General features: G+C 38.7%; 1 protein-coding gene and 1 long non-coding RNA gene across 4 annotated transcripts in view; both read right to left on the minus strand.

Moving 5' to 3' along the window:
• BLOS1 (GCN5L1 family protein) overlaps positions 1 to 18,635 on the minus strand; it is a 53,195-nt gene that overhangs the window by 7,683 nt on the left and 26,877 nt on the right. The window lies entirely within an intron of this gene.
• Positions 616 to 18,631, minus strand: LOC149816643 (uncharacterized). Its single transcript, XR_016427666.1, has 2 exons — positions 18,328 to 18,631; positions 616 to 1,233 (listed from the first exon to the last, which is right to left on the minus strand). It is a non-coding gene; the product is annotated as an uncharacterized LOC149816643 (long non-coding RNA).

Raw genomic sequence — 18,635 nt, forward strand, 5'->3', positions numbered from 1 at the left:
CAAGTTCAAACATGGTCTGATTTACTACACATATCAGTTAAGCAGCTTAATCTGCAAAAATGTCACCCACTAGTTACACTACTCATGCCTTCACTAGGTGAACAAAATTAACCATGTCCTCTTTTTATCATGCATTGAATTGTGAAACACATGCAAAGAATGCTTTGATAAGCACTCTTTCTTCCTTTGCAACCACCCCATCTACTTACTATGGTCTAAATACAGCAGGTGCATGCATGTCTTAAAGCTAGGATTTTGATTTTCTTGGTGGTAATTCAAAGAAGAACGCAATCCTCTTTGCCTCAAAAAAGCCGTCACTGAGCCATGGCTGAAGCAATGAGAAAGTATGAGTTGATTGATTGTGACAGAAATAAGTTGCTTTGCTAGATAGTCCAGCTCCAACCCATTCTGAAAAACAGGGACATAATTTATATAGGCTTATATCTGAAGAAAAATGCATACTGTGCTCAAACATCACTGCAATGGAGACTCTCACATCATAACAACATGGTAGCTATGTCACATAGGTGTGGGTGCGGATGAAGCGATGCCCCACTTTACAAAAACTTGGGTGTGGGGCGGGTATATATATATATATATATATATATATATATATATATATATATATAACTGGACTTGGTTATGGTTAACTGAACCTACTTTTGGACAGAAATGGACCTCAGTGTGGTTGACTTCACCTGACACAAAGGAAGCCGTGTCCAAGTATCGCACCCGCATGGGTGCGGGTGCAACGCAGGTGCTGTTCCCTGTTAGAAAAGTCTGTGTTACATAGCATGGTAATGATGTGACCACTTTGAATAGAGCCTAAGTTCAGGATCTGCTGCCACTTGTACAAAAGCAAGAAGAGTCTTGGAATTAACAGAAAAGGTGGCAATTTTGGGGAGAAAAACAGACACTACTTTAACAGAAGAAACAGATTAGATGTCTGGGCCTATCTGTCAAATCTAACAGTTGAACTGTTTTCCAATAGGAACAGGGAGTTTCTATCTTCGAGCATTTTTTAATTAATCCACTCATGCTTCTTAAAATATTTTGAAGATTGATATATAGGCACCCTATAATTATTTGGTCGGTTGTTATAGCTTTAGATCTGCAGTCATAAATCTGCTATGCACATAAAGGCATGCAAATGCACACAGACACATTTTATTCTTTGCTGTGATAGATATGCAAAAATATCTCAAAAGAGATAATGTGCAAAATAAGCACAACCTCCACAAAGGGATATGTGCACAAAGGCACAAGAACACTTAGAACAAAATGTACACAAGGTACAAATAGAGAACACAAATGCTAAAATATAAAGAATTTTATTGAACAACGGAGAACAATGCTCCAAGCATTGAATTACATTTAAGAGGGGGGTTCACCCCTATATATAATGGAGAGGAAGCCTTGGAGGGGCTCCCACTAGACGTTGGAGGGGTCCAACGTCTAGTGTTGGACCCCCTCCAAAGAGTTGACTAAGTCAAAAAAAAAAAAGGAAAAAGGAAAAGAGAAAAGAAAGAAAAGAAGAAGGAAAAAGAAAAGTTACAAACATATTCACTAATGTGGATATGTGTAAAAAGGGAAAAAGACAAAAATACCCTTGGGGTTACATGATGTGAATATATATATATACATATATATATCTCTCTTTATATATATATATATAAATATATGTATACAAAAATGAGATATAATTTAACACTCTCCCTCAAACTTAGGGCACAATGACCGAGAGTTTGCCGAGAAGAAAGTTGAATCTAGGAGAGCAGAACGCTTTGGTGAAGAAATTTGCCAACTGATATTCTGAGGTCACGTAAAGAAGATCTATAACTTTTTAAAAATATGCTTCTCTAACGTAGTGCCAGTCCATCTCAATATGCTTTGTGCGTTCATGAAACGTGTGATTTTTAGCAATGTAGATTGCACTCTTATTATCACAACATAACTTTGTGTGTCCTTGAACTTGAATCCCCATGTCTTATAGCAGTTGATGAATCCACACAATTTTCATGATTGTGGAAGCCATGGCTCGATATTCTGCTTCTGTGGATGATAGAGACACCTTCTGTTGTTTCTTACATCTCCATGAGATCAGGGATTCACCTAAAAAAATGAAAAAAACTGTAGTGGAGTGACGATTATTTGGGTCACCTCCCTAATCAGAGTCAGTATATGCAATTAAATTTAACTCAGAAGATGAGGGAAAAAAAACTCCCTTGTTTAAAGTTTCCCTTATGTATCTGACAATTCGAAGAACGACGCTCATATGAACGGATGCAGGAGCATACTGGAATTGGCTTGCAGTGTGCACATGTGAGATGTCTGGCCTTATGATGCTAAGATACATTAGAGACCCCACAAGTTGCTGGTAGGGAGTGGGATCCTCCAAAGGTATCCCATCATCGATCTTCATTTTTTATCCCATAATTTCAGGGGTCTCACAGATTTTATCGTCACTCCATGAAATCAGGTAATACCTGATCTGTCAAGAATCTCACATGCAAGTTTAGTTTGAGACAAAAAATAGCCTCTATGAGAGTAGGCTACCTCGATACCAAGAAAGTATGTCAGATACCTCAAGTTTGACATTTCAAACCTTTCTTTTAAAGTGGTTTTAATACTTTTGATGCCCTTTATGTCACTACCTGTTATCAACATATCATCAACATACAACAGTAAAATCACAAGTCTTGCATCAGACTTTTTAATAAACAGAGCAGTGTCAGTGTAACATGAAGTAAAACCATCTTGAACCATTATTTCATTAAATCAATCATACCAAGCCTTAGGGGCTTGTTTTAAACCATAGAGCGCTTTTTGCAAACGAAGGACTTTTCCCTTATGTACGTCCATGTCAGGAGGAGCATCTATGTAAACTTCTTCATTAAGGTCCCCATTTAAAAATGCATTTTTAACATCCATTTGGTAAATGTTCCATTTTTTAATAGATGCAATGGTGATCAAACATCTTACAGTGACCATTTGTGCAACAGGGGCAAAGGTTTCTTCGTAATCAATGTCGTATTCTTGACTATATCCTTTTGCGACAAGGTGGGCTTTATATCTTTCAAGAGTGCCATCACTCTTGGTTTTGACTTTAAAAACCCATCTAAATCCTATTGATTTCTTTTATTTTGAAAGATATTAAAAGACCCAAGTTTTGGCTTTGTTGAGAGCTCTAAGTTCGTTATCCATGGTGTCCCTCCACTCTATCCTTTCCTTAGCTTCTTCAAAATTTCTAGGTTCTTGATATGAGTGAATGACACTAAGACATGCTGATGCAGAGCACGTCCCATACCCAACAACACACAGCCGTGTTTCGAGTTTGGGTCCGGACCCAACACACAGCAGATTTTTCCCTGTGGGCATTTATTCCTTTTTGTCTCATTCAGCAGCTTTTCTTTTCATTTCTTTATTTCTTTGTCACGTCAGTTTGCAACAACTTTGTTTCTTTTTCATTGCTTTCTTTGTTGCCTTTGGTTTTATATCCCTTTGCTTGTTTCAAAGCCTATTAAATAAAAATCAACAGTCCAACACCGTTAGTTTACGGTGATCTTTGTTACTCATTTTGGCACCTCGCACGATCGTGGAAGTTGTGCCCCTGCTTGCTACACCTCAAGTGCATCACCGAATTCGATCTTCACGTTGCATCAGAGTGATCGAAACTTCGATGTCCACACTGCATCAACGAGTGTCGACGTCGGCATCCATTAGCGAGAGTTATCGGTTCCCTCACTGCATCAACTTGGTATCAGAGCCCATCCCCTCCTCCTTTGTCAACGGCATGACGCAAGAAGCGAGGAACGGTCCTACGAGCGGAAAGATGCGAGAGGAGATCATGAAGCGGATGCTCGACATGTTGACGGAAATGCAGGAAGATATGCTATGCCTAGAAAAAGAGGTAGTCGGTCTGTCGAAGCGCATGGATGGGGTCGAAGCACGATTGGGTGCGCTTGAATCCAAGGTGGATGCGCAAGCAGTGCCGTTGAATCAGTTAGGCGCGCGCACGATCCATCCTGTTGATACTATCGTCGTCAATCGAGCCCCGGTGACACTCCAACAAACATCGCGACGTGAAGCTGTTGAAGAAACTCTGCACAGGGATGCAGGTTGTGACAGTTCTCCCCATCTGGTACCGCCCCTTCAACTGGAATCAGCAGCGACCTGCGTGAACCGTCTCATCGTGGAAGCAGTCCAGCCGGTGCATCGTCAGCCCGTTCGTGCCACCACCTCGCCCTCGGGCCCTACAGTAGCTGATGTTAATGGAGATGGGAGGACAGACGTTGTGGTTCCAACAGTATCAGGGACCATCTTTGTTCTTAGTGGAAAAGATGGGTCTCAAGTTCGTCCGTTTCCTTATCGTACTCATGGCAGAGTTATGAATCAGGTTCTTTTACTTGATCTTAATGTTTCTATTGGTGAAACCTCATACAACATGGTTCTGGTAGATAATGTTGATGGTGAAGATGACCTTGACCTTATTGTTACAACCATGAACGGAATTTGCATTAAGCCATCATCAAGAACTTTCTGGGATGAGGAAGGCAGCAACTTCTGGGTTAAGGTGGTCATTGGTACATTTGCAGAGTCAGGAGTAGATCACAATTTTAAATGGAAGCGCCTATCTTCGATGTGTCTGAACTATATGCTTACTGTGGAGGAGATCAGTCGTCGGAGCCGACTTCTTCCCAACCCGGGGAGAATGATGCAGAGCACGTCCCATACCCAACAACACACAGCCGTGTTTCAAGTTTGGGTTCAGACCCAAGACCCGAATCCAGCCAAAACCTTTTAAATAACCCAACTTAGGGTTGTGTGCGGGGCATAGAGAATTCAGAATTGCAGCAGCCGTCAGTTTGGTTTTGCCTTTTGTTCTTTTTGGTTTTTGCTGAGTCATTTTCTTTCCCAGTCGGTTTTCCCCTTTCTCCATTATTTTGTCTTTCTGCAGATTTTTCCCTGTGGGCATTTATTCCTTTTTGTCTCATTCAGCAGCTTTTCTTTTCATTTCTTTATTTCTCTGTCATGTCAGTTTGCAACAGCTTTGTTTTTTTTTCATTGCTTCCTTTGTTGCCTTTGGTTTTATATCCCTTTGCTTGTTTCAAAGCCTATTAAATAAAAATCAACAGTCCAACACCGTTAGTTTACGGTGATCTTTGTTACTCATTTTGGCACCTCGCACGATCGTGGAAGTTGTGCCCCTGCTTGCTACACCTCAAGTGCATCATCGAATCTGATCTTCACGTTGCATCACAGTGATCGAAACTTCGATGTCCACACTGCATCAACGAGTGTCGACGTCGGCATCCATTAGCGAGAGTTATCGGTTCCCTCACTGCATCAACTTGTGCCCCTGCTTGCTACACCTCAAGTGCATCACCGAATCCGATCTTCACGTTGCATCACAGTGATCGAAACTTCGATGTCCACACTGCATCGAGTGTCGACGTCGGCATCCATTAGCGAGAGTTATCGGTTCCCTCACTGCATCACATGCCCTATGTTTTGGAGAAAAAGACTCATAGGATATAAATCTAGAAGGATTTTTCCTAGATCTTTCGGTTCTTCGAGAGTGGTTGGAAGGTTCACTAGGGTCACTATATTTCTCTATTGCACTTCTAAAGGTACTTTTATCTCTATGTGTATAGGTAATTGGTTCAACTTGTTAGACAGGGCAGATATCGTGCATTTGTATTTGTATTTAAGTTTGGATCCGGATCTGGATCCAAACTACTTGTAACATATTCAGCCAATATTGGGGCATACTTGTAAATACTTGTAACCTATTAGAGTTACCTGTAAAGTACCATGTATTAGGTTTTGTTATATAAACTAAAGGAACAGATCACGATTTTTCCAATTAGGAAAAACGTGAGCAGTTGCAGCCCCATTATCTTTCTTTTCTGCAGTTTCTTGTTCATCGTTCTGGAGAATTCTGACATGGTATCAAAGCAGCTCTGATCCGAGGGCTGAAGGTTTTTCCAACAGGTACGTCTCTAAGAGATCTTATTCCCCTCCTTATTTCTTTTCTATCTGTTCACTGTTCTGCACCTTCCCCTTCCCCTTTCTAAATATCCTCTTTTATTCCCCCATCTGCTATTTCTTTCTCTGAAACTGAATTGCGTTAAATTTATTTCTTTCTCCAGAATACTCCCTTCTGATTTGCGTTAAATTTATTCCGTAATCTTCATTTCTCTGACTGGATTGGGTCTGTTTTTCAAACCAGTTTCACGGTAACCATTATCTCCCTCAAACTAGTTGGGTCTGGGACAAACCTGTTTCACGATCCACGATTTCTTTGTTTCCTGAAACTGATTTGGGTTTACGTCAAATCAGTATCACGAAAACCTTTCCTTTCCTTTCAGTTTCACGATTCCATATCGAGTTTAGATTTGTTTTTCTTCCCTAGACAAACCCGTTTCACGATCCACGATTTCTTTGTTTCCTGAAACTGGTTTGGGTTTACGTCAAATCAGTTTCACAAAAACCTTTTCTATCAGTTTCACGATTCCATATCGAGTTTAGATTTGCTTTTCTTCCCTAATCCTTGATTTATGCTGCTGCTTACTTGCATTCGTTACTGTTGTGTGCAATCATAAAAAAAAAATGAAATCAGATTACATCTGTACACCAGGCCTGTGATTTCTCATTCACGTTAAGTACTCGAGCTTTCTCCTGTAAAAAAAAAAAGGAGACGAGTCTTATTCTATTGCATCGTGATTGCATACGCCAAAAATTTTATTCATGGATTTTCCTTCTCAGTCATTTCTCTCATCTAATTTTCTTGGTCAACTTATTTCTGAAAAACTTACCAATTCGAATTTCCTGATCTGGAAAAGACAAATTCTTCCTTTTATTAAAAGTCAAGGTCTCTCTGGACATCTCGCTGGATCAATCCCAGGCCCTCCAGAATTTATTAAACATGGAACTACGGATGGAAATGAGGTTGATTCTATACAACAAATTCCAAATCCCCAGTACGAGATTTGGATGAAGCGTGATCAGGCTGCAGTTGCTTTTATTATTTCTACTATCTCTCAAGAAGTATTGGTGGGGATTCCAGACGAATGCTCAGCAAAAGAATTGTGAGACAGACTAGTGAAGACGTACTCTCAGATATCAGAGGCTAGAATTTCCTTTCTTCAGCGTGAATTTCAACTTCTGACTAAGGGCTCCATGTCTGTCATGGAGTACTTGAACAAGGTTAAGACTATCAGTGACCAACTTGCCGTTATAGGGTATGAAGTAACAGATAAAGACAAGGTCAGGCAAACCTTGAATGGATTGGGACCGGAATTTAATGTTCTTTCAACTTCACTGCTATGCCTACCTGATCTACCATCATTTGAAGACTTGCAAGCAAAATTACTTCAATATGAGATGACTCTGAAGGGGATGTCACATGAAACTAGTGGACAGGTTCTTGCTACTGGTGTTTCCTTTAGTCAGGGACGTGGTGATAACAATTTTGGTGGTGGCAGAGGACGAGGACGAGGTACTCCAGGGGGGCGTGGACTATTGCCTACCCCGAATGCTTCACCTCTTTATAATATGAAAAACGTACCCACATGTTATATTTGCAACAAGCGAGGCCCTATAAAAGCCAACTGTTGGCACAATCCACAGAACAAAGGAAAGTTTCAAAAGGGTGAGAGCTCGTTAGGATGCAAGGATAATTCTTCAAAGTTTGGTAGAGATGTGAAAGAGCTTCTCTTGGCAACATTGTCCGGTATATTGATTCTGGGGCAACTACTCATGTCACAGGTAATGCGGGTAAATTCTCTACTTTAACTCCCTATTTTGGAAAAAGTAGTATAGTCACTGGAGATGGGTCACACCATCCCATCACACACATTGGAAATGTTTCTATTCTCTTGCCTAAATCTCCACTTCATCTTTCCAATGTTCTTCATGCTCCAGATATTACAAAAAATATTGTTTCTGTTTCTAAGCTTATTGATCATACAAATTCTTCTGTTGAATTTACTTCGTCTTCTGTTTATGTCAAGGATCTACAAACGAAGGAGACATTCGCTAGAGGGGAACGCCAGGGAAATATGTATGTCTTCCAGGAGGATCCTTCTACTTGTGTTCAACCTACCTTGAAGTCCTCTCCTTAGTCTATGTCGTCAAAGAATGTTCATGTGTTCAGTTTGCAATCTTCGAATAAATGTAATAAGCCTGTTTTTTGGCATTCGCGTCTTGGTCATTGTGGTCAAGTCTTTGTTGAGCGATTAGTATACGATGGTCTTATTCCTGAATCTAGCGTGATTCCTAGTTCAGTTAATAAAATGTGTTCAAGTTGTCAAATGTGTAAGAGTCATGTTCTTCCTTTCCATTCAATAAATGAGAGAGCTTCAAGGCCTTTTGAATTCATCTGTTCTGATGTGTGGGGACCAGCCCCTAATCCCTCTAACTCTGGCAGCAAATATTATGTTATCTTCATCGATAATTTCTCCTGTTTCACTTGGATATATTTCATGAAGAATAAATCAGAAGTTTTCTCGATTTTTCGTTGCTTTCATGCATTTGTCAAAACTCATTTTTCTTGTAATATTTTACATTTCCAATGTGATGGTGGGGGGGAATACTCCTCTAGGGATTTTATCAATTATCTCCAAGATAGCGGGATAAATCGTAGAGTATCTTGTCTGCATACACCCCAACAGAATGGAGTTGCAGAACGGAAACACTGTCACATTGTGGAGAGCGCTATGAGCATGATGCATGAAAGTTGTACTCTCATAGGACTCTGGACAGAGGCCTTTAACTCTGTTGTTTACATTATTAATCGCCTGCCCATGAAGCTTTTAGAAAATAAATCCCCTTATTTCGCCCTGTTTGGGAAACATCCTGATTATGATGAACTAAAAATTTTTGGCTGCACGTGTTATGTTCATATTGACTCTTCTCTGCGAAATAAGTTTCAAGTTAAGGCATCAAAGTGCAAATTTGTCGGATATGCAGATCATCACAAAGGGTACAGGTGTTATGATCCTGACAGCAGACGAATAAAGATATCTAGGAATGTCGTTTTTGATGAAAGTGATTTTGGAGATAGAGAACATATTTCTGCACAAACTAATATGAGTGCGCTATTTTATGATCCATGGCTCAGTACAGACCTTTTTCTTGAAACAAACAATGAGTGTTCTTCCTCCTGTAATCAAGGAATATCCTATCAAGATGGAAAGAGTGGCATACAGGAACTTGAAATAGAACATCCTCCAGAGATTAACAAGTTTGTTGGACAAGTTTATAGGAGAAGAGAAAGGGACTCACTCTTGACTCCGGATGGTATTGAACAAGAAGCTCCTACGCTTCATTCATCCAATGACGTTACTTCTCCAGTATCTAATACAGTAGCACTTCCAATCAGGCGATCTGAAAGAGCTTGGCATCCCATTGAAAGATGGGTCAGTTATGAGAATTTTACCATGGACTTTCAGTTATTTTTATCACAGATTGAGAAAGAGACTGAGCCTAGACATTTTCATGAAGCCATTAATTCCAAAAAATGGATTCAAGCCATGAATGAAGAGATGGAAGCCTTGTACTAGTGTCAAACATGTACAGTTGTTCCTCGACCCTCAGATAAAAATGTTGTTGGGTCACGATGGGTCTACAAAATCAAATACAAACCGGATGGGAGTGTTGAACGATACAAAGCTCGTCTCGCAGCAAAGGGATTCACCCAAGAGTTTGGACAGGACTATGATGAAACTTTTAGTCAGTTGTGAAAATTGGCACAATCCGTATAGTTCTTTCATTGGCTGTAGATTATGGTTGGAGAATAAGTCAGCTAGATGTGAAGAATGTTTTCCTTCATGGGGATTTGAAGGAAGAAGTATACATGGAACAACCACCAGGATATACAGAAGGAGATTCAAAGGAATATGTATGCAGACTAAATCGAGCACTCTATGAACTGAAACAAGCGTCTCGATCTTGGTTCGAGAGCTTCTCCCTAGAAATTCAAAGACATGGTTTTTATCGATCACAATTGGACCATTCTCTCTCTATTCTTCAAGGTAAGGAGTTTACTACCTTCTTGTTGATATATGTTGATGATATAATTATTACAGGAAACAGTGAGAACCATGTTCAAGAAACTAAGGATCTTCTGAGTCAAAGGTTCAAAATGAAAGACCTTGGAAATCTTCGGTACTTTCTTGGAGTAGAAGTGGATAATCAAGAAAATAAACTTACTTTGACTCAACATAAATACACTCTGGATATGTTAGAAAAGGGTGGGATGAAAGATTGCAAGCCTCTTGCTACTCCTAGTGTAATTAACCAGAAACTAAGTGTACGAGACGGAAACTTGTATCATGATCCCACCAAATATCAAAGTCTAGTGGGAATACTTCAATATCTCACCTTTACCAGGCCTGATATCACATATTCAGTCAATCAAGTTTCTCAATTCATGCATGAGCCAAGGACGGGGCACATGGATGCAGTAAAAAGGATACTACGGTACTTGAAGAGTACTGTTGGAGATGGACTTTTGTATACCAAAAGCAAATCCGTGAATAATGCTCATGACATCATTGCTTATTCAGATGCAGACTGGGCCGGAGATCCTGATGATCGAAAGTCAGTTTCAGGATATGGGGTTTTCATTGGTGCCAATCTTGTTTCCTGGAGTAGTAAAAAACAGAAGGCAGTGGCTAGATCTAGCACGGAAGCCGAATACAGGGCGATGGTTGCTGCTACGGCAGAAGTAACATGGACTAGACATTTGTTAACAGAATTAAAGGAACTGATTGTTAGTTGCTTTCTTCTTTGTGACAACCAAAGTGCTATTTAAATATCTCTTAATCCTATTCATCACAGCAAGACCAAACACATTGAGATTGATCAACATTTTATCAGGCAAAAGATTGAAGAGAAAGAGATTGAGCCTCATTATGTTGGAATAGAAGACCAAGTGGCTGATTTGTTCACTAAGGGACTCACAAAGTGTCGTTTTTTGGTTCCTAAAAAGCAAGTTGTGCATGATTCGAAACCATGCACAACTTGAGGGGGACTGTTAGACAGGGCAGATATCGTGCATTTGTATTTGTATTTAAGTTTGGATCCGGATCTGGATCCAAATTACTTGTAACATATCCAGCCAATATTGGGGCATACTTGTAAATACTTGTAACCTATTAGAGTTACCTGTAAAGTACCATGTATTAGGTTTTGTTTTATAAACTAAAGGAACAGATCACGATTTTTCCAATTAGGAAAAACGTGAGCAGTTGCAGCCCCATTATCTTTCTTCTCTGCAGTTTCTTGTTCATCGTTCTGGAGAATTCTGACACAACTATCATTTCTTCTTCATGTTGGATGGGTTGTGGAATATTTTCACTTATATCCTCATCCTCGTTCAATTCATCATCGCTAAAAAAAATCCTCATTTCTAGATAATAATTCAAACAAAAAAGAGTAATCGGCATTATCTTCATGAGTTTTGTGTTCTTCAAAACCACTCATGTTTTCTAAAAAGGTTACGTTTCTTAAAACATATAGTTTGTCATTTTTAATATTATAACACCTAAAACTTTTTTGTGTTTCTGAATATCCCAAAAATGCACAAGGAATAGCTTTGGGAGATAGTTTATCATTCTTGTCGGTGAGGACAAAACATTTACAACCAAACATTCTTAGTCTATTGTAATTGGATTCTTTTTTATACAAGGTTTCAAAGGGGGATATTTGATTCAAATTTTGGATGAAAGTCAATTTATGAGATAAATCGATGCAAGAGCCGCTTCGGCCCAAAATCTTTTTAGAATTTTTTGAGAAATGAGTAAGGACCTTGTAGTTTCTATTATATGTTTATGTTTTCGTTCAGATAATCCATTTTTTTGAGGTGTTTTGGGGCAAGACCTTTGATGAACAATCTCATTATTTTCAATATAACTTTTGAAATCATTTGAAAGATATTCTCCCCCGGAATCGGTTCTAAGAATTTGTAATTTACTATTGAATTGATTTTGCATCATACGAAAAACCTTAAAGGTAGATAAAACATCATGTTTATATTTGAGGAAGTATATCCAACTATATCTTGAGAAATCATCAACATAAATAACATAATACGAAAACACTCCCTTAGACACTACGGGTGCCGGTCCCCATACATCCAAATGCACAATTTCAAAAGGCTTAGTTGAAAACATAGTTCTTTGTCTAAAAGGTAAGCTTCTCATTTTACCAAGAATACAATCATTACAATTGAAGTTGTCTTTAAAGTTTTAGCAACATGTAAATAAGAAAGCTTGACGATATTTAGATGCCCAAGGCGTTTATGCCAAACATTTATATCTTTATGTTGGGCAACATTACAAAAAGGGTGTTTTGGAATTTAAAGAAATTCCACAAAGTATAGATCTCCCTTCCTAGAGCCTTCCCCAATCAACTTCTTGGACCGGTGATCTTGTATCCAACATTTATTTGATTGATATCACACCCATGATCCGATAGTCGAGAGACGAAAAGCATATTTAAATTTAATTTTGGGATAAATCTAACTTTAGGAATAAAAAAACCTTGTCTTTCAAAATCCCCAATTCCTTTTATTTCAAGAGAAGCCCCATCCGCGGTAGAGACAAAAGAGAATGACAAATTTTTTGAGTATTTAGAATGTGCAAAAACATTTGGAGTCATATGAAAGGATGCACCCGAGTCTAAGAGCCAAAGAGTCTTACCGGGAGGAGAGAAGGTGGTCATGGCAGCTCCGAAAATGGATCCTTTGAGGAGAGGTTGAAGAGCTTTCATAATTTGATTTAGAGACAAAATAGCATTGTTGGAAGTTGATGGCCCTTCCTCCTTGGTTGATTGGAAAGTTGTAGACATAGCCACCATCTTTTTCCATTTAGGACATACCGGTTTAATGTGTCCCGATTCTTTGCAAAAGTGGCATATGATTTTACTATAATCTCTTCTTCCATATTACCGACCATTTTCTCTTCCTCCTTGATTTTTGTTGAAGTGAGGGGGTTTATAAGTTTTGACATTATTTCCAGATCTTTAGCCGACATAAGCACCCTCATCCTCATCCTTAGAGAGAACGGCCAACACTTAGATTGGTTTTATTCATCCCCAATCTAGTTTCTTCTCCACTTAGTTTGGTACGCACATCTTCCAACGGAAGAGAAGAGAAAGAAGACAAGAGAGAGGGCCTAATTTGTTCGAACTCGGGTCTAAGCCCATTTTAAAAGTTGAAGAAATGATCATCTTCTAATTGTTTGGCCCTCAATTCAATTGCCTCTCCACTCCATTTAGGTTCTTGGAGATCAAGTTCATCCCAAATAATGGATATGTAACGCCCCGAAAATTTTTTAAACAGCGGAAACAAGAAATAAAATAAGATTAAGCATTTCGAGACATTACGGTGGAGAGAAAACCCAACACATTTATTTCATTTCAATATCAATGAAAATCATCAGAGTTAAAATCATAAAAGGAACCCAAGCGATCCCTAGAACAATAAATCCAAAAATCTCGATATGATGCCTCATCCCGCAGCTGCTCATAAACCTTATTCTTTACCTGAAAAATAGTAAATTGATTGGAATTAGACTACCACGTCTAAGTAGGAAAACTGTAACTCTTAATGCAGGTATATCATGAGTCCAGTATGAGATGTGGGTGTCATAGGTGATTTTTAACGTATACATAAGCAAGTAAGCAACAACAGAAATCAACAGTCATATACAGGAGCAGGTAAACAATTATGCAATAACAATAACTGAGCAGGTAAGGCATAGTATGCAACATTAATAAGCAAGTGAGGTAGGCGATGCAACAACAATAACAATACCATGCATAACTTTCATGTAATAGTTCAATCACCTCGTATTTACCCATTTCAGGATTTCAGATCATTACAATTTCACAAAATAAAGCATACTGAAAAATATGCAAATGTCTCTTTAATGACTCCATCACAGTGATACCTAACTGTTTTAATTGATGTTTTATCTTTTCTTATCCCACGGGTACACGTGGGCCAAGGCAACCATCTCAGAAGAAAACGTTCGGGGGTATATTATTCAAGGGTATTTTATTAACCCGAACATTTTAACTGAGACTGAAATCCCAAGGGAGCGGCCAGTGACCGAGAGAAACTCCCAAAGGCTAAAACCAAAACACAGGATGCATCCTTAACTTTTGCAGCAAATGTTAAGGATATACAGAGACCCTACTATTGAAAATTTGAAATCCCCAATCTTTTAAAAAAAGAAAACCCGAAACCCCCAAACCCAAGAAATTGGGTATCTCCAGTTTAGGGTTATCAGAGATCCCCCCCCCCTTTTCTTGACAAACCCCAATGCCACTCAAATCAATCCATGACCTAGCAAGAAAAAAATCACAGAATCCCTACCTGTTCCGGCGTTTCTCCTCGGAGATGTCATGGATGGAGGTGCTGCCGACCACCCCTTTCCTCCAACAGCCCTGATTTCTGAAATGCAACCGGCCACGTCCGATCCTCAGCCGTGCCGAGGAATCGATAGGGAGGGAGAGGGACGGGAGAGACAGGGAACAAGAGAGAGCGTGGGAGGTAGGGGAAGACAGAGGGCATGAGAGGAAGAGAGGTGTGGGAGGGGAGTAAATAGGGCAGGTGGCCCCGAAACGGAAGGAGGTAGTTACCTCCTCCCCGGCGGCTGCGCACAACCCTTCCTCTTTCACACCATCGCCCTGCGTTAGGGTTCACTCAGAACCCTACGCAGCATATGGGGAGTCCAGTATCGGGTAAAACAAATGTAAACCCTTAACTTGCGTACGCGGGGAGCGGCTCGGTCTGGATCCGAGACCCGAGATCCAACCGAGTGTTGGATCCGCGTCCCCCATGCGATGTGGATCTGTAAGTTGGATCCATATGGATCCAACCGTAAATTGATTAAAATTATTTATATATATTATTTATCTATTTATTTCTAATATATGTATATGATATTATATATATGGACCCTAATTGATATGGGTCACGGGTCCGAATCGTGGATTCCAGCAATTTATTATAGATCCAACATTAAAATTTTAATTAGATTCATACAATATTTAAATCTTAGAGGTCCAGGATCCAAATGTCGTAATGTGGATCCACCCATCACATATGCTATTACGGACCCCTCTAAAGTGTTATAGGTACAAAAATAGAAATTTTCTCATTAGCATCTGATTTACTTCAAGGATCCAAATAGGTTATTCAAGGTCCAATTACAAGTAAATAATTAAACAATAAAATATTCTTGTATTACCTTAATGACTTAAAATCTAAATTTATTTATCTGATAAAAATCACGGGTATTACATCCCTTCCCCCTAAAAAGAATTTCGTCCTCGAAATTTCATTGCAGTATTCCCGTGGATATCGTAGTCTGAGGGAGTTGGTATCGACAAGGATGCACATATATATGCAAGCTCCCAACATATATTTCAACATATAAGGAGCAGGACAACGCACAATGAGTTTCTAAGGGACGTTTGGAGCTAAAAGTCGGTCTCGTCAAAAATTCATACATGATTCTTTTGATGGCGAAAACGTACTAAATAACAGGAAAGTCTTAACCTAAGACAATTAGAGTGTATGTTCACTACTTCATACTGGTTTAGTCACAACTGATAGACACGACGTGCTATTCCTTTAGCTTGTTCTGGATTATTGGGTGGAGTTTTCTTTATTTTATCATAATCACAACGTTGTTTGTTGTCCTCGATATTTCTAACAGACTTTTTGTCCTGAATGACCTTCACTTATTCCTAATTCTCAAGGTTTTGCGTGGCCAGTTGTCACCTGTCGTAACTTCGCTCAAGATGTTATTCTCAAAATGGTACCATCTTTTCACAAAGCACCCAAACATATCCTCAAATCAAGGTCTAGAATCTCTCAAAGAGTGACTCTTCTATTCACAAAAGACGCAAACATGTCGTTATATCAAGATTTAAAATTAATATTGATCCAGTTCTGCTATAACTAAAGCCAAATCTATTGATCTCTAATAGGCTATATCAATTAATCTCAGCAGATTCTCCTAATTTGACATGACTCTTTATTAATTAAAGATTAACAAGATCCACGTTGGATCACCCGGTCTGGAGAATGCACGACCTCACAAGGAATTACCGTCCTAGATGGTATACCCGGTCTTGGACAATACACTTCCTCACAGGAATTTATCGTCTTTGCAGCTGCCCGGTCTTGGATAATGTACTACCTCACGGAGATCTACCGCTCTAGACGGATTACCTGATCTTGGTCAAGCATACCCTCACAGTTAATCCTTAATAGAAAAGGTCCTCAATAGGTGCCAAAATAGTGATACTACAAATTACCGCTCTCAAGGTCGGTAATTACCAATATGGGCACAAACATATATATCATCAATATGCACCATTACTTCATTTGGCACATAAATCATAAAATTACACCTTTCACCATTATGGTTCCATGAATCATAGTTCACTATTGAACTTAAGCATATATTGCATGCTGTGGCATTTCAATCATATCATGCAAAAACCTATTATCCTATGTATCATATCATTGCCACGAGGAACATTGCATTTTTCAAATCTAACCTCGAAGCCTAGGTACCCAAAGCATGGGTTCTATACAATGAGATCATGTATATATCAAGAACCAACTAAACCTCAAGACACGTAACTTTTACGTAGTTCGAGTTATGCAGATAAGTTTCCAATCATATATGTATATGAGACATTCAGATCATTTCCTCATTTTATGTGCATTGATAATTATTACATTATATCACATTCAATTATTTCGACATGAAACACACGCACATATCTACTAAGAAATTTAGTCAAATATCCATAATACACACATCAATCATGTTATACAAGTATGATAGATCCATTCAGACAATCATAATTCGGTCATCTACAATGAAACTATATAGGCGTGGTACATCCACCTAGTAGGTTTACACTAATGATTTGTTGGCGTGATAAGTCAACAACCTAAAAGCTAATCATTTGTAGGCGTTATGTATCATTCTCTAATAAGTGAAAATTAATCAATTGTAGGCGTGAATTCACCTATATGCTCATATGAGAATCACAATAAAAGAACAAGTATTATGATAAATAACAAAACAAAATAACTCATACTCACAGAGCGCTTGCAGGGTGTGGCACGACTGTGATCTTTGATTTATTGTTCCCAGACTCTGATACCATTTGGGGTTCGAACTTGCAACCTCCCAACACAAGGTGATGCACTAACTGCTCCTGCCAGACAAGCGGAGCCCCCGTTGATGAGAAAATTTCTATTTTTGTACCTATAATACTTTAGAGGGGTCCGTAATAGCATATGTGATGGGTGGATCCACATTACGACATTTGGATCCTGGACCTCTAAGATTTAAATATTGTATGAATCTAATTAAAATTTTAATGTTGGATCTATAATAAATTGCTGGAATCCACGATTCGGACCTGTGACCCATATCAATTAGGGTCCATATATATAATATCATATACATATATTAGAAATAAATAGATAAATAATATATATAAATAATTAAAACAATAAAATATTCTTGTATTACCTTAATGACTTAAAATCTAAATTTATTTATCTGATAAAAATCACGGGTATTACAGGATAGCTCGGCAAAATATTTTATAACGGTCATTTCTCCTTGTTGAAGAGTTAATGCCGTCTTTTGGAGGTAATAATTATGGGACAAATCTGTTGAAGTATACATTCTTTCAAGATACTCCCATACTTGAAAGGCTTTCTTGAACTTCAATATATTGGCATTTATTTTCGTTTCAACGGAAGAAAAAAGCCATGAGAGAATTTTATAGTTTTTCATCTCCCATTCTTCATGTCTTTTGTTGTATTCTTCAAAGGTTTTTTCTCTCTTCACCATCAAGAACCTTTATTTCACCTTTCTCAATAATGGTGATCTTAGGTTCGGGTTCAGGAATGGTTCCTTGGACATATCCTCAAAGACCTTTCCCTTTAATGTGAGCCTCCATATTACCGACCCAAACGTGGTAGCTGGAGCCATTTAATTTAAAATCAAGTGAAAAATGGGACTCTTTTTCACCCATTAGAGAGGGAAGAATGGAGAATTTATACGTACCACAAAAAGACTTTTAAATCTTACTTGTCGTAAAATCCTTCTAAAATATTGAGGGAAGAGAAGTCCCCACTCCAATCACCACGACGCCAAGGGCACGCTTTTCGAAGCACTTGCAAATACGAAGAATCACACGACCTTCAATCTTAAACCTTGCTCTGATACCATGTGAAAATATCTCAAAAGAGATAATGTGCAAAATAAGCACAACCTCCACAAAAGGATATGTGCACAAAGGCACAACACTTAGAACAAAATGTACACAATCTACAAATAGAGAACACAAATGCTAAAATATAAAAAAATTTATTGAACAATGGAGAACAATGCTTCAAGCATTGAATTACATTTAAGAGGGAGGTCCACCCCTATATATAATGGAGAGGAAGCCTTGGAGGGGCTCCCACTAGACGTTGGAGGGGTCCAACGTCTAGTGTTGGACCCCCTCCAAAGAGTTGACTAAGTCAACAAAAAAGAAAAAGGAAAAGGGAAAAAAGGAAAAGAGAAAAGAAAGAAAAG

Source organism: Nuphar pumila, chromosome 14, assembly GCF_984573655.1.
Source record: "Nuphar pumila chromosome 14, dmNupPumi1.hap1.1, whole genome shotgun sequence".
In the NCBI taxonomy this organism is placed as follows: Eukaryota; Viridiplantae; Streptophyta; class Magnoliopsida; order Nymphaeales; family Nymphaeaceae; genus Nuphar; species Nuphar pumila.